This window comes from Hemicordylus capensis, chromosome 9 (assembly GCF_027244095.1).
Source record: "Hemicordylus capensis ecotype Gifberg chromosome 9, rHemCap1.1.pri, whole genome shotgun sequence".
Lineage (NCBI taxonomy): Eukaryota > Metazoa > Chordata > Lepidosauria > Squamata > Cordylidae > Hemicordylus > Hemicordylus capensis.
This window is the reverse complement of record NC_069665.1, coordinates 4,876,425-4,900,178: the sequence shown is the minus strand read 5'-3', so window position 1 is coordinate 4,900,178 and position 23,754 is coordinate 4,876,425. Positions and strand designations below refer to the sequence as shown.

The window sequence follows — 23,754 nt, the reverse complement described above, 5'->3', positions numbered from 1 at the left end:
AGCCTAAGTATGGGTGGGTGAGAATTGTCAATTAGAATAACACCTTAACTACAGCACTCCTTTTAGGAGTGGTTTAATTACACCATCTGCAATGCAATCAGACTTAATTTGGGGGTAGTGGTGGGGAGATAGGACTGCTTATTCCAGTTTATTTTAGTTTAGCAGCCAAAAATGAAATTTACAAATAGGAGCCATTCCTAAAGGATGCAATAGAAGCACATTTTCTCCTTTGAGCTGGGGTAGAAATATCATGTATGAAATATATTTATAGCTACACACTGAAAGACCACTTCATAGCAGAGATAAGATCCGAACAGAAATTTTCTGACTCTCTGGTCTGACTTCGCCAGTACAAACTCGCTGCTCTAGAGCAAGCCGTTAAATGTACCATTGCTGTTACAGTAACTCTTTACATATATTATGAATGATTTGGGTTGCTCTTTAAAAACGAACTTGTGATATTCCTCTGGGAACCTTTGATGTTGCTCAGACAATGAAAACGGGTGGAATTGGTTTAAAGGAAAGGGCAGGTGCCAGCATATTTAACCAGTTTCCACAAAAGCCTATTGAACATGCTTTCTATAGATAGACATGTGCAAGGGAAATATTTGTTCGCACACCTGCCCTACTTCCTTTTAGGGAACTGCTATTCAAAAAGGGAGTTGCTATATTTTCATATTAAATCTATGCTTTCATATTCATTCATATATTTTCAAATTTCAAGAGGGCTGAAATTGGTCTGGATTAGACAGTTTCATGGAGGGTGACCACTAACCTCAACAGCTGTATATTTCCATATATTTCCCAGGATCTGAGGAGACATGCCACTAAACACCCGGTTCTAGGGACTCCAGTGGGGTGGAGTGGCTCTTCCTTTTCCCAGCTTGCAGGTTTTCCGGATAAACCTAGTTAGCTGCTGCTTGAGGCAGGCAGGCTGGATCCTTGGCCTGATCCAGCAGGACTTTCCTTATGTTCTAAAGCAGCCCATTAAGCAACACACACACCCACACACACACCCAGAGAGGACTGCTTGCATCATGCTAAATCCAGATGCTGGCCAGAGAGCCGTGTGTAGGGGGGAGGCAAGGAGTTTGGAGGAAGAGATGCAGGTTGGGGGATCAGGCTTTCATTTGCACATAGTGCTGGGTCAGGAGAAATCGGCTAAACCAAATGCATCCTGTGTGTACTGTGCTGCTGTCAAGGGATGCATGTGTGGCTAGAAATACATCTGCCAGCTCAGTCCACAATAGAAAACTGCCTTCTACTGAGTCAGACCATCAGTCCATCTAGCTCGATACGGTCCACACTGACTGGCAGCAGCTCTCCAAGGTTCCTGCCAGGAGTCTCTCCCAGCCCAACCGGGAGACGCTGCCAGGGATTGAACCTGGGACCTTCTGCATCCAAGCAGGTGCTCTACCACCAAGCTATTCAGAATACAGATGGACTGCACTTGCATTTGCACGTGCAGTTGCTTAAGCTTGTGCTTCCACACCCCAAAAAGTGAAGAGTGTGTGTAACACTGCTCGTAGGTTCCAGTCTCCTTAGCTCCGATCCTGCCCGCCCCCCCACCCCCGCCATCAGCTGCGAAATAGTGTGTGTGTGACCTTAGCCCAGTCATTAGGGCTCTTCTCACAATGTGGATTAGGGTAGGAGATGCATCCTACCCAAGTTTGGGAACTGTACAGGTGAAACTCGGAAAATTAGAATATCGTGCAAAAGTCCATTAATTTCAGTAATGCAAATTAAAAGGTGAAACTGATATATGAGACAGACGCATTACATGCAAAGCGAGATAAGTCAAGCCTTAATTTGTTATAATTGTGATGATCATGGCGTACAGCTCATGAAAACCCCAAACCCACAATCCCATGGAACCAAGAAGACAAGGATTGTAAATAGAACAATATCGGACCTCTGAAAAGTATAAGCATGCATATGTATTCAGTACTTGGTTTGGGCCCCTTTTGCAGCAATTACTGCCTCAGTGCGGCGTGGCATGGATGCTGTCAGCCTGTGGCACTGATGAGGTGTTATGGAAGACCAGGATGCTTCATTAGCGGCCTTCAGCAATTCTGCATTGTTTGGTCTCATGTCTCTCATCCTTCTCTTGGCAACGCCCCATAGATTCTCTATGGGGTCAGGTCAGGCGAGTTTGCTGGCCAATCAAGCACAGTACACTGTATACTTTTCAGAGGTCCGATATTGTTCTATTCTTCAATCCTTGTCTTCTTGGTTCCATGTAATATTCTAATTTTCTGAGATTGTGGATTTGGGGTTTTCATGAGCTGTATGCCATGATCATCACAATTATAACAAATTACGGCTTGACTTATCTCGCTTTGCATGTAATGCGTCTGTCTCATATCAGTTTCACCTTTTAATTTGCATTACTGAAATTAATGGACTTTTGCACGATATTCTAATTTTCTAAGTTTCACCTGTATGTGCTCCTGTTTTCTTGTCTGAGTCAAAGGCAACGCTAGAGGGGGAGGATGGGACAACGGTCTACTGAGCAGTGGTTGAGTCGGAGGGCTTTTCATCCTCCCTTGTTAAAGAGCTGGGGAGGGTGGGGTCCTCAGTGCCAGCTGCTGCTTCTTAATGGGCCGTCCCTTCCCCCTGCCCCACCTTGCTCTTTACACACAGACATTTGGGAAAGAGAAGCAGGCACAGCTCCTAAACTTGGGTAGGGTGCATCTCCTATGCTCGGCATCATGTAAGGCCAACCTATGGTCTCTCCATCCAATCCCACAGGCTGCCACTGAGAATCAATGTGTGGGATTCCTCCACACTTGCCTCTCTGGGGTACCTGAAAGAAGGGTAGGATCCAGCTGCGAAGTGATAATACTGTAGGTCAGTGTAGGTCTGTACGCAGAGCATCCAGAAGGTCCCAGGTTCAATCCCTGGCAGCATCTCCAGGTGGGGCCGGGAGAGACTCCTGCCTGAAACCTGGGAGAGTTGCTAGCAGTCAATGTAGACCTGGGATTCTCAACGGTGGGTCCCCGGATGTTGTTGGACTTCAACTTCCATAATCCCCAACCAAAGGCCACTGGGGCTGGGGATTATGGGAGTTGTAGTCCAATAACATCTGAGGACCCAACGTTGCAAATCCCTGGTGTAGACAATACCAAGCTAGATGGAGCAATGGTCTGATTCGGTGAAAGGCAGTTTCATCTGTTGTTTTCAAAACTGGGACTCAGGTGGGAACAGAAATAGAATTATATATTTTATAGAGTGGTTTATGGTAACCACCTCCCAGTGGCATTTCTTTGACATTTTCTCTGAAAACAACCTGCATTATTGCTGTTCAGATCTGTTATATGTACGCTATAAACGTTATTAAAGCACAGCCGTTTCCCTTTCACAGAAAACCCTGTGCAAGACTTTTCCCACGCTAGAGAAAGATCCACTTTACAATTCTTCTTTTGGTTTGTAGTGTAGAATTCTATTACCACAGTCACAGCATCTATTGGTTTGGAAAGCACATGATTCATCCCCTGAAGCTGCTCTTTCCCCCCGTTGTGTTCCCTTGTGGGAGAACTGACAAGTTTTGATCTTATTCAGAATAAGGGCTTTGGTCACAAAAACACACCACAAGGTTACCAGAAGAGGAGGAGGCTTTTTTAAGTATAGAAAATGGATTTGTTGTAGTTAGTCCCCTTTTTAATGTGGTCCAAAAGTATGAATAGCTCCACTTGATAAATTTTTAAAAAAAGTTTTTAAAAAGTATCCTTCAAGCTTAGACACTTTCCACTCTTGTTCAAACCCCCCTTCCCCCTGAATTCCATTAGCTCCCCCTACCTGGTTGTTTCTTAAGTGTTCTTTCAGTCTGCAAACATTCCGCTCCAATCAGTTACATTGAGGTAGTTGTGGTGCAGTTGGTCCCTTAGGTTTTTCCTCCAGATTTATGTGAAACTGACAAATCTGCAGCTCACCCTGCCAGTACCTCCCTCTCACCTGCTCTGGTTATACATCCATAAGGATCATAACATTTCCAGCTCTTTTCCAAGTCGGTATAAGATAATCCTTTAACTCAGGGCTTCTCAAACTTGGGTCCTCAGATGTTGGTGAACTACAATAGCCATCATTCTCAGGACATTCTCTCAAATGTGGGTGCCCAGATGTTGCTGGGCTACAACTCCCATCATCCACTGCAGCTGGGGATGATGGGAGTTGTGGTCCAGCAAGATTTGGGCACCCACGTTTGAGAATGCCTGCTGTACTTGATTAATCTGTTGCATTAATCAAATAAACATGGCAACTCTGGTAGCTGTATATATTGCCTGCAGCTATTCCTGAATAAAGGAAACAGATGTGGGTCACCCCGGTAAATGAGCAGATTGTCAGGAGCTAGGAGTAAATTGCAGGAAAGGGCATGTGCTGTTATGTGGTTCCAGAATTTTGGGCTGTCCACCGTTAGAAACAGGATACTGGGTTCCTTTTTTAAAAAAGTGTAGTTCACCCAAAGTTGAAGAGGGAATTTCCTTTCCCCAAAGAGACACGTCAGCTGCTACTGTACAGAGTAAATGGTTTGTTCATTTGCAAGCAAAATGCATCATTTGATCACAGCTGCCAATTTCTCCATGGCGTCCGCTGACTAATGCAGCAACACCCGCTATATTTTCACAATGTGTCATACCTAGTATCTGTCTGCATCTTACCCGAGGAAGTTCCATTCTCTTTGCCCCTGTGCAGGAAACACGAGACTCTGTGTTCCTTTGTGAGACTCCAAACCCGATGAACTGCAGCCAGAGAAATCGCTCCCTTAATGTATGTGGAGTGAGCCTTGTCTCCAGCCCAACATGCAGGATATATTATCTGTAAAGGAAACCGTCTTTGAAAAATCAAGAAAAAGGCATGCATCTGTTTCTAATGAAGGATACAAATTTAGATCGAACTCTGCATGAATCACAGCTTTAAATATATCTGGTGGGGCCAACTTTTGTGACATTCATACGGTTGTAATGAGCAGGCATGGGGAAGCCCGACAGGAGAGGCGGGGTGGGCCAGGGCGCAATTGAGAGGAACTGCTACTTTGTGGTTAACAACCCCTCCCTGGGCTATTTTGTTTATTACCTCATCAGCTTCTACTTGGAGCAGTCCTCCTCCTCCTGACTCCAGGCCCCAAGGCAGGCCCCAGCCCCCCCCCCCCGGAGACACCAAACCTGCACCCGGGCAGGATGAGGGGAAAGCACAGCAGCCCCACGAGCATCGTGTCAACACTCCTCCTGAGCATCTGCGCGCCGCAGCGGGAGGGCGTCTTCCTCTTCCTACCACTTAATGGGTGGGATGGATTCTGCAGGAATCAAAACCAGCCTGGCAGGCCTGTTGCTGAGCTGAGCGGCTGGCCTTGCCGTTCCCCAGCAGGGCTGGCATTTCCCACCAAAAGATGCTTGAAGCCGCCTGGAGGATTTCATGGATGCATTTGTCGGAAAGCACACAAGGAGGAGGGACCTGAAAGCTTTTCGTCAGGTTTCGGGATCTCTTTCGCAGAGGTCTGTCTTGCAGAAGCAGCTGCAGATGGGCGGGCTTGGCAGCTCCCAAGGCCCTCCCTTTTGGGGACGGAGGAAACCCAGAAGGGTACCTTTGCTGTTTAAAACACGTCATCAGTCCGTCACCTCACATTTATTTATTTTATTTTATTACATTTTCTATCCCGCTCTTCCTCCAAGGAGCCCAGAGCGGTGTACTACAGACTTAAGTTTCTCTTTCACAACAACCCTGTGAAGTAGGCTAGGCTGAGAGAGAAGTGACTGGCCCAGAGACACCCGGCAAGGATCATGGCTGAATGGGGATTTGAACTCGGGGCTCCCCGGTCCGAGTCCAGCACTCTACCCCCACATTGTGGGGATGGCCAGCTTCTGTGCTCTCAGAAGTTAGCTGAAATTACCCATACCTAAGAACATATGGCGTTGCCTTACACCATTGGTCCATCTAGCTCAGTCTTGTCTACATGGGCTGGCAGCAGCTCTCAAAAGATTCTCCTCGGAGCCTCTCCCGGCCTTACCTGGGGATGCTGCCAGCCTGAATCTGGGACCTTCTACATGGAAAGTAGAGGCTCTAGCCCCCTCCCCATATACACGAATTTGCCTTATACCGAGTCTGACTATAGGGCTGTCAAGCTCAGTATTGTCTACACCAGACCTGCTCAACTTAGGCCCCCTAGCTGTTCTTTTTTTGACTACAACTCCCATGCTCCCCAGCCACAGTAGCCAATAGCCAGGGATTATGGGAGTTATAGCCACCTAATGGCACAGCGGGGAAATGACTTGACTAGCAAGCCAGAGGTTGCCGGTTCGAATCCCCACTGGTATGTTTCCCAGACTATGGGAAACACCAGTATCGGGCAGCAGTGATCTAGGACAGGGTTTCTTAACCTTGGGCCCCCAGATGTTGTTGGGCTACAATTCCCATCATCCCCAGACATGGCCTTTGTGGTTGAGGATGATGGGAGTTGTAGTCCAACAACTTCTGCGGGCCCAAGGTTAAGAAACCCTGATCTAGAAAGATGGTGAAAGGCATCATCTCATACTGCCCGGGAGAAGGCAATGGTAAACCCCTCCTGTATTCTTCCAATGACAACGAAAGGGCTCTGTGGGCAGGGCGGTGGCCAGAACCTAAGGGGTATACTCGTGAGTCAAATGGGCCGTAACCCAAAATTTGGCTTTAAAAAGCCAAATCTGGCAACAGGCCAGGAGTCAAAACCAACTCGATGGCACACTTTAGCTTTATTTACTTACTTTACTTTCCATGCAGGAGGGCTGAAGTTGAGCAGCCCTGGTCTACACTGATTGACAGTGGCTTCTCCAAGGTTGCAGGCAGGAGTCTCTCCCAGCCCTACCTGGAGATGCTGCCAAGGATTGAACCTGGGACCTTCTGCATGCAAAGCAGATGCTCTTCCACTGAGCTACGGCCCGATCCCCTAAGGCAAGGTTGCTCAACTTTGGCCCTCCTGCAGAAGTTACAATTCTACAATCCTACAATTCCCATAATCCTTGGCTATTGGCCACTGTGGCTGAGGATTATGGGAGTTGTAGTCCAAAAACAGCTGGGGGGCCTATGTTGAGGATTTACCACGTTCACATGAATTCACTCATCCAAATGCAAACCAGGGTGAACTGTGCTTAGCAAAGGGGGAAATTCATGCTTGCTACTACAGACCCAGCTTAATCTTTATCCTGCTGCAGTTTCTGGGCATTGTGGCAGGGGATGATAGGAGTTGTGATCTAGAAGCATAATCCTGCCACAATTAGATAAGTGTGTCTGTGCTGTGGGTGGGCTTTGGGGTTGAAAAGCTTTGGGAAAGTTTGGGGTAGGATAGGTTTGGGGAACACTGCCATAGAGTGTGCAGTCATCCAGTTAACAAGCTGATGGGGATTTGCAAGGGGGGATTTTTTTTTTTTTTTTGCGGGGGGGAGGCTTGGCCTCTCTTTCCATTCTAGTGTTTCTGTGCAGAAAATCACTCCTGCCAGTGCTGATGTGCCTATTATTACACACAGTGACATCTAACGTATAAGCTCAAGTTTCAGATATTTTACTCCTAAAGAGGAGATGAATGTCTAGTGTGCAGGCTACCATCATTTTTTAAAAGCTACCTCTGAATTCTTTGCCTGAGACAAAACAGGATATTTTTCCAGGGGACAGAACCAGAAAAGAGACAGTGGGAACATATATCACCACCCCGTAAGTGCTGATTCCGTGGGTGTTTGTTTGTTTTAACAGATCAAACGGCAGCTTTCAACATGCCCACCCAAAGTTCAACGCTTCCAGAGTGCTTGCAAAGTATGTTTGTTGTTGAAATGAAGGCTATGGCATCTGGGGCTTTGTTGCCGGGAGGAGGCAAATACAGGGAGGCATGATAGAGGTTTGCAAAATTATGCATGGAGTAGAGAGAGCGGACAGACAGAAATTTATATTTGGGCCTGATCCAGCAGGGCTGCTCTTATGAAGCATCTTGTCCACAAGGTGGCTCCAAACTTAAAAAAATATACCCTTCCTCCCAGTGGAAGCAGAGATCCTTCTGTTTTCCTCACCACCACTACCACACAAGCATAAACCATTCGAGGCTTAGCCAGCCAACTCTAAACACAGACAAGCTACGGGAAAATGCCAGAGAGGAAGGAGCTGGAAAGGGCGGGGCACAATGCTAGCAAACCTCTTCAAAAGCTTGATCATTGATCAAGCCAGAGACAAATCGCAACAGTCAGTCGCCACAGTGACTACCATCCCTATCAATTGCGCCAGGCATCTGGTCGTACAGGAGAAAGGCCACCCAAGTGTTCCCATGTCCACTCACATTTTAAGAATGGGAATTTGAGATGGGAAGAGAGCTCTGTCGGGCAGGGCCCTGAGGGTTTGCCTCTGCTCCGCCCCTTCCAGGCATCCGGCTGAGCCAGGGGCATGAGCCTCTTGGTGCGAGCCAAAGAGTGAGCGCACAAGGGTTTTCTCAGCCCTCAAATGTTCATGCGTCCGGTCCGCATCTTGAATCGGGGTGGATGATGACATCATCTCAAACTACACCACTGAGGTGTCCTTATGTGTCCCTACAGCTGTAGCAAATTGGGTTCATATCTGTTAGGTGGTTCACAAGTTAGCCCACTTGCGCCTCAGACGTTTATGCATCTGCTATCTTGAATTAGGGTGGATGACATCATCACAAACTATGCTGTTGAGGGGTCCCTGTGTGTCCCTACAACTACCAAATTTGGTTCAAATCAGCCCAGGCATTGCAAAGTTGAGAGACGGACATACAGATAGGGGGACATACACACACGTGCACAGAAAGCTGGATGGTCTCACAAGCTTTGATTGATTGATTGATTGATTGATTGATTGATTGATTAAGTGCCATCAAGGTGTTGACTCTTAGCAACCACATAGATAGATTCTCTCCAGGATGATCTGTCTTCCACTTGAACTTTTAGGTCTCTCAGTGGTGCATCCATTGCTGTCACAATCGAATCCATCCACCTTGCTGCTGGTTGTCCTCTTTCCTTCAACCCTTCCCAGCATTATGGACTTCTCAGGGGAGCTGGATTTTCTCATAATGTGTCCGAAATAGGATAGTTTGAGCCTGGTCATTTGTGCCTTGAGTGAAGATTCTGGATTGATTTGTTCTATGATTCATTTTGTTTGTTTTCCTGGCTATCCATGGTATCCTCAAAAGTCAACGTAGGCTAAAAATGGACTTTATTATTTCAAAAGGCCACAAGATGTCACCCTTCTTTCAATTTTCAGATTTTTTTCTGTGCAATAAGAAACAGATCACTTGGTTGAACGTGAGGCAAATTCACAAGGGGTATGTCCAGATGGAGAGTTTCCACACAATCATCCCTGCTTGCACAATTACTTAGCACTATTATTTATATACTGCTTTTCAACAAAAAGCTGTTCTCCAAGAGGTTTACATAGAAAAAGATGGCTCCCTGTCCCCAAAGGGTGCACAGTCTAAACCAGGGGTAGGCAAACTTGTCTCTCCTGCTGTTGTTGAACTACAGCTAATTTTAATGTGACTGGGTCTGATGGGAGTTGTAGTTTAACTTAACAACAGCTGGAGGGACAAGTTTGCCCACCCCGTTCTAAAAGGAAATATGAAGTAGACACTAGCAACAGCCACTGGACAGATGCTGTGCTGGAGTTGGACAGGGCCAGTTGCTCTCCCCCTGCTAAATCACCACTTTGAAAGGTGCCTATTTGCCCAGTTAGGAAGGGCTGGATTGCATGCAAAATCATAGCTGTATTCTAACCATTCTTGCGCAAGCTTATCCCACTGTTTTCTGGCTACACCAGTGGTGGAGTGTTGGGGAACATAATGCAGGTTAGGATCCATCTCCTGTCCCAATGGGGTTATTTTTTAAATTTTTGGTGTTGTTTTTGTGGTATTGTGCACTTCTGGCTTAGTGCATTTCCAGCCTACCGAACAGCCGTAGTGCTTCCCCTACACACACTTCTGCTGGAACTCCCAAGGAGTTTGGGATGGGAGCAACCACAATTTTGATGTGGTTTTCAGTGTCCCCTGAACTTTGTTGCATACATTGCTTCCTGAAGATCATGCTTAATAAATCACTTTCTGAAATCCCACAGAACCCCTCCCGTTTTTCTCCAAAACAAAGCCTGTGCATTTGAAGTTCATTTGTCACTTTTTTTAAAAAAGAAAGACATCTATTTTTAAATGCTGCAAAACTATTCTGGAGGAGAGGTTGTGATGTTGCCGGTGCTGGCCAATCAGCACTGTGCACAGCAGCTTTTGCAGCAAATTAGCTGCACTGGTTTTCCCTGCATTTGACCCTGGAGAGTATTAGGTACACTGACATAATTATAATGTGCATCCTCTTTTGATGTAAATTTGTGGTTCAGTAGTATCGTTTGCTGGCTTATCTCCCATTGTCTGGCCACCAGCACAGCAGTTATATTTCCATTTCCCCTGTTAGTGTTCAAACAAAGGAGAGAGAAATAGGATCCTCTGGGGGGGCCTGTCATAGACTACCATTTTCATGTCTCATATTGGCAGGTATGAAGGACATAATTGCAATTTTCTAGCCTGAACAGCTTGCAAGCTTGGATTAGAATCCCAACTGCTTAAAAGAAGCCGTAAACACACACACCTGGTTGTCAGATCATCTTCTCAGTGGCAATCGTTCTTTCTCCCTTGATTTCCTGTCTCCCCCTCTATTTATTCTAACTTGGAAAAAGACAGTTGTGACACTGATTGCCACAGATTGCCAGCAGATGGCGCTAGGAATGCAACGCAACAATCTTCTTAGTGTGGCCTTCCCATTTTGTTTTTCATAGTAATTTGTGCTGAAGCTTGAATATATCAGTCTCTGGAAGTACCCTCTAATGCAAAAGTTTGGCAATGATGCTTCTGGGTCCTCTGTAAAAACTGAGTGAGTGACTCAAGAGAGCTGGTCTTACGATAGCTGGGATGGGGCTGTAGCATCTGCTTTGCATACAGAAGGTCCCAGGTTCAATCCCTGGCAGCATCTCCAGGTAGTTCTGGGAAAGACTCCTGCCTGAAACTTGGAGAACCTCTCCCAATCAGTGTAGATCAGGGGTTCCAACAGGGAGTACTAGTACCCCAAGGAATACTTGAAGGGCCATTAGCCATTTGGAAATTCAATGCATTCCATGGCCATTTGGCAATGATAGCATCTCCCGGAAGGGCTGGGAGAGACTCCTGCCTGCAACCTTGGAGAAGCCGCTGCCAGTCAGTGCAGACAATCCTGTGCTAGATGGACCAAGGGTCTGACTCAGTATAGCTGAGTCAGCATATAGCATATTCCTATGACCGGTGGCTTCCATCTAGAAAAAGACACCTAGAGTAGAAGCAAAAATTGGGATCTTAGAGCCAACTTTCCTTCCCTTTGCCTCAACTGTAAATGCAATGTCTTTTTCCAGGAGGGAGATCTTAGCTGAGGTCTCTTTCCCCTGCTGCTGATCCAGTCGTTTCCCAGCACCAGTTTTCATACTGTTACCATGGCATTGGCTTCCCATATTTGTTTGTGCTGTTCACAGATTTCACTAGAGATACAGAAGGAAAAGGCTAGAAGAGGTTAGGGTGATTGAGTCTGGCTGAAGTACAATTCCCAAAATTGAAAGACAGAAAATAACCCTTCTGAAGTTTCAAGTGGGAATTCTATGGGAACATATTTCTCTAGGAAAGCTCTTAAAAATTGTTTGTTTGTTTGTTTGTTTGTTTGTTTGATTGATTGATTCATTGATTGATTGATTTCTATACCGCCCTTCCAAACAATGGCTCAGGGCGGTTTACATTTAAAAATATATATTATGTTGTAGTTAGTTCCTTGCGTTTCTGGCCTTATTCTCCCCTAAGTTAGCTGCTAGGGATATTCTGTGTGCATCTGAGATCTATTTATTAATCTATCTAACATTTTTGTATACCACCCAAAACTCTGAGAAACAGGGCTGTTGGTCGGAATTTTTCCAGGGGAGACCCATAGTACACACCTACCTACACACTATCTAAATCTAAATGCATAAAAGGCCATGAATCCAAGAGGGGGCAATTGCCTCTCATGCCCCACTGCAGATGTCCCTGCTGAAGAGTTCCCCTTGGATCTCATAAGAAGAACATATGAACAGCCCTTCTGGATCAGGCCCAAGAAGGCCCATCTAGTCCAGCATCCTGTTTCATACAGTGGCCCACCAGATGCCACTGGAAGCCACAGGCAGGAGTTGAGGGCATGCCCTCTCACTCATCTCACTGGGCTTCTAGCAGTGGTCATACATAATGCATATGTCTAGGGTTGTCACCTCTATTTCCTAGATTTGGTTCTGCACTGATTTAGTTACAGGCTGAGCATTGGACTGAGCTGAAGTACATAAGAACATAGGAAGCTGCCATATAGTGAGTCAGACCATTGGTCTATCTAGCTCAGTATTGTCTTCACAGACTGGCAGCAGCTTCTCCAAGGTTGCAGGCAGGAGTCTCTCTCAGGCCTATCTTGGAGATGCTGCCAGGGAGGGAACTTGGAACCTTCTGCTCTTCCTAGAGCAGCTCCATCCCCTGAGGGGAATATCTTACAATGCTCACATTTCTAGTCGCCCTTTCATATGCAACCAGGGCAGACCCTGCTTAGCTAAAGGGACAAGTCATGCTTGCTACCACAAGACCAGCTCTCCTCTTCGAGTATAGCAAGCCATTCCTAAGAGTTAGCATCAGGTTCCATCAGGGACAGGCCGGACTCTGAGTCTGCATCCTAAGATCCATAGTCTGCTTAAAAGGTAAAGTTGTGCCATCGAGTCAGTGCTGACTGCTGGTGCCCACAGAGCCCTGTGGGTTTCTTTGGTAGAATACAGGAGAGGTTTACCATTGCCTTCCTCCCGCGCAGTCTGAGATGATGCCTTTCAGCATCTTCCTAGATCACTGCTGCCCAATACAGGTGTTTCCCATAGTCTGGGAAACATACCAGCGGGGATTTGAACCAGCAACCTCTGGCTCCCTAGGCATGTTACTTCCCTGCAGCACCATTAGGGGGCTCATGGTCTGCTTGGTGCCTGCCCTTTCTAGGGTCTTAAAAGCCTTCCTCAGCCTCCTTCTGCTAGGAACTGCCTACAGTGTCTATCAGTTACTCACCTAAACTTCCAGGAAGGAGGAGAAGGGATGAGCCCCTGGGATGGCTTAGGAGAAACAGGACACTTCCAAGATGCCTAACAGCAATGCCTTTGAAGGTGATGGAAGCCAAGAGCTGACCCATTCCAGACATCCTCTGAGCCAGAGAAGAGATCTGGTCTTGTGGTAGCAAGCATGACTTGTCCCCTTAGCTAAGCAGGGTCTACCCTGGTTCCATGTGAATGGGAGACTTGATGTGTGAGCACTGGAAGAGATTCCCCTTAAGGATGGAGCCGCTCTGGGAAGAGCAGAAGGTTTCAAGTTCCCTCCCTGGCAGCATCTCCAAGATAAGACAAGATTTTTTTTTTTTTTAAATAGGACAAGATTTTTTTAAATTTTTTTTTTAATAGGACAAGATTTTTTAATTGAACCAACGAACTACCAAAGCATAGGAGAGGAGAGCTGGTCTTGTGGTAGCAAGCATGACTTGTCCCCATAGCTAAGCAGGGTCTGCCCTGGTTGCATATGAATGGGAGACTTGATGTGTGAGCACTGCAAGATATTCCCCTCAGGGGATGGAGCCGCTCTGAGAAGAGCAGAAGGTTTCAAGTTCCCTCCCTGGCTTCTCCAAGATAGGGCTGAGAGAGATTCCTGCCTGCAACCTGGGAGAAGCCGCTGCCAGTCTGTGTAGACACTACTGAGCTAGATAGACCAATGGTCTGACTCAGTATATGGCAGCTTCCTATGTACCTATGATTAGCTTATTAGAGAATTGCCAGGCAGTGCCACACCATTTCGCAACAGCAACAGTTATAAAAATAGGCCAACAGGCCTGATGCTGATATCAGAGGTTAGGATACAGGAAATAATTACAGAGCAATCACAGAAAGCCTCTTCCCCTCCACATGCCGAGCAATCACGGGCTGCCCATCACAGAAAAAGATGTAAATAAAGTAAAGGGATGGCAAGCAGAGCAACCAGTGTTAATATCACCCAACCAGCTATTTGTGAATGATTACTTATTAGGATTTTAATTTATGCACATTCAATTTCGTGGAGAAGGAGAGCTGGTCTTGTGGTTGTGAGGGAGTGAACCTGGAACCTTCTGCATGCAAAGCAGATTCTCTGCCATTGTGCTACGGTCCTATCCCCAAGACACGAATCTTACTGCATCAGACCACTGAAAGCTGATTCTCTACCACTGGGTGACAATCCTTCCCTAGAGGTTACATAGGAAGCTGCCACCTACTGAGTCAGGCCCTTGGTCCATCTAGCTCAGTATTGCCTACACTGACCGGCAGCAGCTCTCCAAGGTTCCAGGCAGGAGCCTCTCCCAGCCCTACTTCCGTTTGTTGTAATTCCATTTGTTGGTCCTAGATTTCCCGGCAATTAATGGGATGACCCCTGGTTCTAGTGTTATGTACGAGGGAGAAGAATTTCTCTCTCTCCACTTTCTCCACACCATGCATGATTTTATAGACCTCTATCATGTCTCCCCACAGTTGTCATTTTTCTAAACTAAATAGCCCCAGGTGTTGTAGTCTTGCCTCATAAGGAAGGTGCTCTAGGCCCCTGATCATCTTGGTTGCCCTCTTCTGCACCTTTTCTGGTTCTACAATGTCCTTTTTTAGATGTGGTGACACTTGGAGTACTGCGTACAATTCTGGTTTGGATAACTTCATGGAGGAGAGGTCTATCAACAGCGACTAGTCGGAGGACTATGGGCTACCTCCAGCCTCAGAGGCAGGATGCCTCTGAGTACCAGTTGCAGGGGAGTAACAGCAGGAGAGAGGGCATGCCCTCAACTCCTGCCTGTAGGCTTCCAGTGGCATCTGGTGGGCCACTGTGCGAAACAGGATGCTGGACTAGATGGGCCTTCTTGGGCCTGATCCAGCAGGGCTGTTCTTATGTTGTTATGACAAGATAATGGTCAGTGTCTCTGCCTCTCCTCACAAGCCGCAACCATTCTCACAGACTGATCCATATTATCTAGCAGAGAGAGCTCACTGTGGAACCGCACTCACCATGTTGTGTTTACATCTTGTCTTTCCCCCTTGAACGAACCGAGATTTGCCCCTGTTTGTTCTAGAGCAGAGGTAGGCAAACTTAGCTCTCCATCTGTTGCTGAATGACAACTCCCATAAATTGGGAATGACAACTCCCATAAACTGAATGACAACTCCCATAAACCTGGGACCTTCTGCATGCAAGCATGCAAGCATGTAGAATGGATGCTCTCCCACTGAGCTCCAGCCCCATCCTTTAAGGGAAATATCTTGCAGCACTCACATGTTGTCACTGATCCAAATGCAGACCAGGGCAGGCCCTGCTTAGCAAAGGGGACAACACAGGCTTGCTACCCCCACACTGGCACTCCACCCCAGATCGCCCAGGATTTGAGTTCTCAACCCTGGAGAGAGTGAAAGGTACAAGGTTGTGGCGTCGAGTTGATGTTGACTCCTGGCACCCACAGAGCCCTGTGGTTGTCTTTGGTAGAATGCAGGAGGGGGTTGCCATTGCCTCCTCCCATGCAGTATGAGATGATGCCTTCCAACATCGTCCTATATCACTGCTGCCTGATAGAGGAGTTTCCCATTATCTGGGAAACACACCAGCGAGGATTCGAACCCGCAGCCTCCTGCTCTCTAGACAGGTTGCTTCCCTGCTGCGCCATTAGGTAGCTTAGAATCAGAGTGCACCTAGGTAATTTTGGAGCCTGGACCTAAAGCCCTTTGGAGCCCACCCCCACCCTCCGCCCTGCAAATTAAGCATCATTGTGCTCGGCCGGGCAACCATACCACCCAGGACAGAGTAAAGAGGATTTGGAGGGGCCCAGGGGCTGTGGAGGCCCTGGACCTCAGGCCCCAAGTCCAGGGGTCGGAGCACCTCTGCCTGGAGTGGGTCAAGCTCCTGGCCTTCCAGTCTACAGCTGCTGCTTTCTGCTGCTCCCCCCGATGGCCCTATTGTGGTTTAATTCAGGAAATAAAAATGTGTTTCAGCAGTCAGACGGCTGGAGACCCTGCCTACCCAGCCCCACCCACATTACAAACAAAACCCCCCTTGTCCCCACAAGCTTCCTGCTGCATGCACACACAACGGTATGCCTAAAGCCAACCAGCAAACCCTAAGCACTTTCAGAGTCATGCAATTGAAAACCATTTACCGGTCCCAACAGCCAGATGCCCTGCAGGCCTGCTTCTGCTGTCCCTTGGGTCTTCTTGTCTCCTTCACCTCCGACTGGCTCCTTTTCGGCCGAGGGAAGAGAGCAGTGGCTGCCCAGAGAAGGCCAGGCTGGGTCTTCCAAGGGTCCATGCAGACTGCGGTCCACACAGCTGACTTGTGCTACACAGCCGATTCCGACGCAGCTTCAGGCAACGGGGAATGGTGGAAGTGGGGATGGAGATGCCTGCACCCAACAGCGGAGGGTAAACTTGTAATGCAACTAGTAATGCATATCCAAGATTGGCTGCTATCCAAGCCCATACGGAGAATGCTCTCTTTTCTCTCTCCCTGAATCTCTGGCTGATCATCTGAAGAGGTGTGCTGCACACATTCACAGCACTGCAAAAACACTACTCCCAAAGGCTTGGCGAACGGGGGGCAGGCGGGAGAGACCCACAGAATTGGCACAAGGGGCGGAGGGTGGGTTTGCCATGTCCTCCGGAATTCTGGGTATCACTCGGATTTTTAGCATCTCACTCAGATTGCTTAGCCCACCTGGATTTGCCTGGATTTCAGCTTTCATTAAAAAAGCAAAAAGCCCTTGTAGAAGCGGAGTTATGGAGCAAAAAGACATACAATCACTGTTCTGCTCAACCACTGGATTTAAGAGAGGAAGAGCACAAGGGGCTCACTGGTAGGGTTTCACTTTCACAAGTACAGTCATCCCCTGAGGAATGTTGCCTTGTTTGTGGATCAGTTGAGAGAATAGCTTGTTTTTGATGTGAATCACTGCCTGCCTACGAGGCCGTGTATTGTAATGTTTAAGGACTTTCTTGGCTTTACATTCAATGCATGCCTACTTAGAAGTGAGCACCCTTGGTTTCAATCAGATCTTCTCTCAAATAAGTGTATACAAAATTGCAGCCTTAATTAAAAAGCTGTGCATTTTTATTCTATTGCTGCTGTTAATATGTCAAGGAAAATGGTCAGGCAAAGAAGTATCGCCTTCCTCAACTATAGTTGGTAGATATCCCAAGCAAATACAAGGCAACTGGAAAGGGCAGCTGCTAATTTGCATATGCAAATTATATGCAAGCCAATCTGCATGCCATGCAAATTAGGCACCTGACTTTGGAGAGCCCAATATGGCAACCAGGGGCTGGGGGGAGAGGGGGGGAGATGGAAGAAGATGGAAGAAGTTCTGCCTGTCTGCAGAACTAATGAATCAAAGATCTATAGATCTCCAGCACTCTCTCTTCCTCTCTGTTTAAATGGGCCTCTGTGGAGTTGAAGTTCCAGAAATGAAGCTACAGGCACAGAGAAAAGATAAAATGGGCCAAGGTTCCTTAGAGATTTGTTCATTGCAGCACGCGCTTATGGAGGGCACAGTCTCCTCTGTCAAAGGCATGAGGCACAGTGAGTGGGTTAGGGCAGGGCTCCTCAATCTTGAGCAGTGTTCCCTCTAACAGGGATTCCCAGATGTTGTTGACTACAACTCCCATAATTCCCAAGCAAAAGCCATTGTAGCTGGGGATTCTGGGACTTGTAGTCAACAACACCTGGGAATCCCTGTTAGAAGGGACACTGGTCTCCGGATGTTGTTGGACTACAACTTTCATCATCCCTAGCCTCTGGCCACTGTAGCTGTGGATAATGGGAACTGTAGTCCATGTTTGAGAACAGCGAGGTTAAGGGGCTAGGCAACTGGAGGCTTGTCCCACAAAGGTTTTCCATCTGGCCCCCAGCACACCCTGGATGTCTCATACTAGGAACATAGGAAGTTGTCTTCTACTGAGTCAGACCATTGGTCCATCTCGCTCAGTATTGTCTACACAGACTGGCAGCAGCTTCTCCAAGGCTACAGGCAGGAATCTCTCTCAGCCCTATCTTGGAGATGCTGCCAGGGAGGGAACTTGGGACCTTCTACATGCAAGCATGCAGGTGTGGCCCCATCCCCTAAGGGGAATACCTTACAGTGCTCATGCATGTAGTCTCCCATTCAAATGTAAACCAGGGCAGACCCTGCTTAGCAAAGGGGAGAATTCATGCTTGCTACCATGAGACCAGCTCTCCTCCTGCTCTGCTTCTGAGCTGCTTTCTCCAAAACTAAGAAAGAGGCAAAGGGCTCTTTAACCCTTTCTCCCCCAGTATGGACAGCAAGGTAGGTTGTGTGGAGAGCAAAGGCACAGAGTATTGGTTACAAGCAGTAGAGGCGGGTACCCAAGGAAAGGAGACACCACAAGCCTCTCACTGTTCACGCTGGGGGGGAGGGGTTAAAGAGCTCAGCTCCTCTGGAGGGGAGTCTGTGGCTGGAGACAAGGTTGCTGGCCCAGCGCCTGAGGATATGGCCCATGTCAATATGGCCCTAACAGGGATGGAGGGAAAACCCCATGGCAGCCTACGGCAGGGATTCCCAACCTATCCATTAAACTGTACCCAGATGTTGGATTACAACTCCCATCATCCACCAGGCCATTGTGGCTGTGGAAGATGGTTGTGGTTATCCTCTTCTGAACCCGTTTCAACTTATCAACATCCTTTTAAAAACATAGTGCCTGGAAATCTACAGAGCATTCCAAGTGAGGTCTGACCAGTGCAGAATACAGATGAACTATGAATAAATATAAACATAAATAAATAAAACTAGTATTTTTAATGATCTGGACACTATAGCCTTGTTCAGACGTTCTACTGTAACTGCGTTCAGATGTCCATATACTTAGAACCTGGATACAGGCCTTTCAAATGCAGGTACAGATAGGAAGTGTACTTCTGTAGCTGCATTCACATAACATGTGAATAACTGTATACGCATACATTTGCTTGTGCATATACTGTACACAGATTATGCGCACGTTTAACATAATGTATGAACAGGGCTGCTGCTGCTGCTAATGCAACCCAATGCAACATTATCCCTTTTAGCTGCTGCATTACATCAAGGTTTATTCTAAGATTTTTTTCCCTCCAACCAGGCAAGCAGCCCATACACCACTCTGCCCCCAATCCATGAGCACTTCCCAAACATCTTCTAAACGTCTAAACAGGAGCCAGCGTGGTGTAGTGGCTAGAGTGCTGGACTAGGACCGGGGAGACCCGAGTTCAAATCCCCATTCAGCCTCATGAGACTAGCTGGGTGACTCTGGGCCAGTCACTTCTCTCTCAGCCTAACCTACTTCACAGGGTTGTTGTGAAAGAGAAACTCAAGTATGTAGTACACTGCTCTGGGCTCCTTGGAGGAAGAGCGGGATATAAATGTAAAATAATAATAATAATAATAATAATAATAAAATGAAGAAAGAAAAGAAAAATATAGCAGTGGTCAATATAATCTGAGCGGAGGCGTTGCACTCGGCACTATCATTGAAGACTAACCCTTAGTGCTATTATATAACATACAGTTTATATATATGTGTAAATATACAATAGCACTAATTTTAAAAGTATCATCAAACAAGTATATAGAGAGTTCAATGAGTTAATAAACGCTTTTGATTAGCAATAGCACTTACTTACATTTATATACCGCTCTAATAGCTAGAAGCTCTCTAAGCGGTTTACAATGATTTAGCATTTTGCCCCCCAACATTCTGGGTACTCATTTTACCGACCTCGGAAGGATGGAAGGCTGAGTCAACCTTGAGCCCCTGGTCCGGCTCAAACTTGTAACCTTCTGGTTACAGGGTGGCAGCTTTACCACTGCACCAACAGGGGCTCTTCAAGCAGTTGCTTCCAATAGCATACTATCAGTACTGACAGACTGAAAGGAATTGGTAATCATCTTATTTTTCTATTTCTTTCCCACACACACACACACTTCTGCAGCGCTGTTCCTTGTTAGGCCCCCACATTCGCCACTGCACAAAAGCCTAGTTCCCACTGTGCAATCTTTTTCCAACTGTGCAACATTTACTTATATTTACACTGACATCCTGCTCTTCTTCCCAGGAGCCCATAGGTTATACCTGCCCTCACAACAACCCGGTGAGGTAGATTAGGCTGAGAGAGAAGCAATTGGCCCAGAGCCCCCAGTCAGTTCCATGGTTGAAGGTAGGGTGGAGGTTGCTCTCCCCGGCCCTAGTGTCCAGCAGCGGCACCTAGGAACATAGGAAGCTGCCATATACTGAGTCAGACCATTGGTCTATCTAGCTCAGTATTGTCTTCACAGACTGGCAGCGGCTTCTCCCAGGTTGCAGGCAGGAATCTCTCTCAGCCCCATCTTGGAGAGGCTGCCAGGAAGGGAGCTTGAAACCTTCTGCTCTTCCCAGAGCGGCTTCATCCCCTGAGGGGAATAACTTGCAGTGCTCACACTTCTAGTCTCCCATTCAGATGCAACCAGGGCGGACCCTGCTTAGCTAAGGGGACAAGTCATGCTTGCTACCACCAGACCAGCTCTCCTCTCTAAGAGGTGGTGCAACCTAGGGGCTGCACCACCTCGGCCCTCTGGTTGCTGATGGACTACAACTCCCATGATCCCCAGCCACAGCGGCCAATAGTCAGGGATGACTGGAGCTGCAGGCCGACAGCTGCAGGAAGGCTGAAGCTGCCTCCATCTTGCTCTGGGGTCCAGTGTGCCTTCTAACCCCTGCTAACTGGGCAAAGAGGCACCTTTTAACCTGGCGAGTCTCTTTATTTAGCAAGGGGAGAATAACTGGCCCTCTCCACCCCCAGCACAGCATCCCTCCAGTGACTGTTGCTGGGGTCTGTCTTATGTTTCTTTTTAGATAGTGAGGCCTTCAGGGACAGGGAGCCATCTCATTTATTTATTATTTCTCGGTGTAAACCGCCTCGAGCCATTTTTGGAAGGGCGGTATAGAAATCGAATGAAGGAATGACTGAACGACTAACAGGGACCCGCAGATGTTGTTGACGACAACTCCCAGATTCCCCGGCTGCCAAGGCTTTTGCTTGGGGATTCTGGGAGTGGTAGTCAACAACCTCTGGGGATCCCTGTGAGACGGGACTCACCAATCTGTGGTCCACCACGACCCCGGGGGCTCCCTTCCTGCATGCATGCATGCGCTGCTTGCCCGGCCAGCTGGGGCAATACGAGGCGCGCCTCTGAGCGCGTGCAAAGTGCCTTGCCTTCCCTTCAGCCGGAGGCGGGGGTGGCGGGGCAAGGAAGACAGCAGCAGCAGCGGGCAGGCGAGCAGCCCAGGCTTAGCGGCGGGGGCGGCGCGCAAGCCGGCCGCATGGCCCCGCCCATGGCCCCGCCCCGTAGCCTCGCTCCGCCCCAGCCCCGCCTCCCAGCCCCGCCTCCTCTTGCTACTGCCGCCGCCGCCGCTCGCCTGACGGCTGCAAAAGGCCTTTTCCTCGCTTTTTATTTACAGCAGCCGCAAGTGAGGTGAGTGGCAGCCCTGCGCCGCCCCCCCGCCCAGCCCCCCCAGGGAGAAGAGGAGCAGCAGCGCCCCCCCGCTAGGAGCCCCCCCGGGGGTGGGGGGAGCCGGGCCGGCCCCGGGGGGCGCGAGGCGAGTTGGGGGTGGCGGTGTCTTGTTTTGCTTTTGAGTGGGGGGGGGGGGTGCCTGTTTGCAAGAGACTTTTCCCCTGGTGGTGTGTTTTTGTGTGCGCTTTTTTTTTTTTTTTTTGCGGTGGGGGGAGAATTTGCTTTTGTTTGCGGGGAGGAGGATTTCTTGGCTGGACCTCTTTGCTCCCCACACCTCACCCCACCCCGGCCTGTTGTGGGGCGAGGATATTTATAAGTAGGCTCAAGAGCATGCAATGCAGGGGGGGTTGGGGGGCAGACTTCCAGAGGCTCATAGCCCCCCCATCCCCCGACCAAAAGGAAAAGGAAAACAGGATGGGGAAGGAGAGCCTCTTTAGTATTGTGCTTGGGGGGGTGTCTCTATGGGGAGGGGCGCTGCTGCTGGAGCGGGTGGGGTGTGGCCCCCCCCAGGGTTTACTTCTGAGAGAGTGGGCTTTGGAGGGAGGAGGGGTCGCTTTTGTGATGGAGGGGAAAAGTGAGGCAGGGGTTCCTCCCCACCCCAGGGTGGAGAGGCACGCTGCTTGTTGGGGGTCTACCCTCCAGGGCAGAGCTTCTCAGGCTTAGGTGGCCTGATGCTGCTATACTACAATTCCCATCACCCCCTGGTGGGAGGCAGAAATTGGAGGTGGGGATGAAATGGAGGTACAAGGAAAAGAACCCCCGCCCCAACATTCCATAATGGATTTTGGCCACTGTGGCTGGGGGTGATGGGAGTTGTAGTCCTGCAACATCTGGGGTTGGGCACCCCTGCTCAAGGGTTAATGGTGCCCCAGTTGGAATTGAGGGGGGAGAAATTTCTTCTAGGTTGTGGGTGGGTGGGTGGACCATGAGTGCCACGGTGGGATTGTGTAAGATGGGATGGTTTTAGTATTTAGTATTTATTTATAGTATTTAGCACAGTGAGATGGCTCTGTACAAAGAATGAAAAAGGTTGCTGCCCCCAGGAGGCTCACAACTTAAAATAAAAACAAAAGGAAAGTGGAGGCAGGGATAAATGGAAGACATGGACCCTTAGGAAGATAGGGAAAGACCCACACCCCATAATATTCCTTGCCTGTCCTGTGTAGGAGGAGGTGTGTGTGTCCCTTTAGAGCAGGGGTTCCCAACCAGGGTCCCTCCAGATGTTGCTGAACTAAAACGTCACCCCCCAGCTACTAATTATTGTGCCTGGGGGTGATGGGAGTTGTAGTTCATCAATATCTGGAGGAACTCTGGTTGGGAACCCTTGCTTTAGGGCCTCCTTAAGAATCTGTGTCTTGGTGTGTGTGTATAGAGCAGGAATGCACAACTTTGACCCTCTGGCTTTTTTGGGACTCCAGCTCCCATCATCCCCAGCCATTGTGGCCAATAGGGGTTATGGGAGTTGTAGTCCCACATCTGCAGGAGGGCTGTTGTTGTATGGCCCTATATAGAGTGAGCTCACAGAAGTGCAATATTTGGGGTTGTCTTTGAGAAGCAGAATGGGGAGTCTGAGTGTCTGGTTGTTTTTGTTTTGTTTTGTTTTGTTTTGGTACCTCCATGGGGAGCTGGATTATTTACTCTGGCAAGTGGGGCTTGGTCCCATTTGGCAACCAAAATGTTTGCCCCTAATAGGAGAAGAGCTTTTGGCAAGGTCTTAGGGGTCAGCATGGACCTCTTGGCCTTATGGGAGATGAAGTGAAGTTTTTCTTGCCTTTTTGTCAAGTTCCAACATGTGCTGGCGGGGAAGGGTCTCGCTGGACCCTCTACTTTTTTCCCCATGAGTCCTGTTTGATCAAAGCTGGGGAGGGGGTGGTTCACTTTTAGAGGCTGCCAAAGTGTGGTGAGAACCATTCATCATGAGGACTTGGGGTAATCTGGGCAGTGGGTGCCTCTCTCTAAGACAGGGGTTCCCAACCTCGGGTTCAAGGATGATGTTGGACTACAACCCCCACCATCCCTGGATGACATGTTTAGTGCCTGCTCCTAATGGACAGAGTCAGAATATTATCCGGGTTTCTGCCCCTCAAGGGGGTAGGTTCAAGGCAGATTTCACCTGCTTGTGGCTCCTGACTGGAGGAGG

The 23,754-nt window shown here is 48.3% G+C and overlaps 1 protein-coding gene and 1 long non-coding RNA gene across 4 annotated transcripts in view; one reads left to right on the top strand and one right to left on the bottom strand.

Moving 5' to 3' along the window:
* The window catches only part of LOC128334425 (uncharacterized), a 32,115-nt gene extending 10,732 nt beyond the window's left edge, over positions 1–21,383 (bottom strand). Inside the window, exons 1-3 of one of the 2 annotated variants that reach the window (XR_008311290.1) lie at positions 21,200–21,383; positions 16,233–16,475; positions 4,659–4,815 (exon numbers count right to left, since the gene is read on the bottom strand). This is a non-coding gene — a long non-coding RNA (uncharacterized LOC128334425). Of the gene's footprint in view, positions 1–4,658; positions 4,816–5,073; positions 5,458–16,232; positions 16,476–21,199 lie in introns of those variants that run through there. The other variant, XR_008311289.1, reaches the window with a different exon arrangement.
* An 88-nt stretch (positions 21,384–21,471) lies between these two features.
* PHAF1 (phagosome assembly factor 1) overlaps positions 21,472–23,754 on the top strand; it is a 61,873-nt gene continuing 59,590 nt past the window's right edge. Inside the window, exon 1 of one of the 2 annotated variants that reach the window (XM_053271319.1) lies at positions 21,472–21,575. The gene's annotated coding sequence lies outside the window, so the exon portion shown is untranslated. Of the gene's footprint in view, positions 21,576–21,608; positions 21,700–23,754 lie in introns of those variants that run through there. The other variant, XM_053271320.1, reaches the window with a different exon arrangement.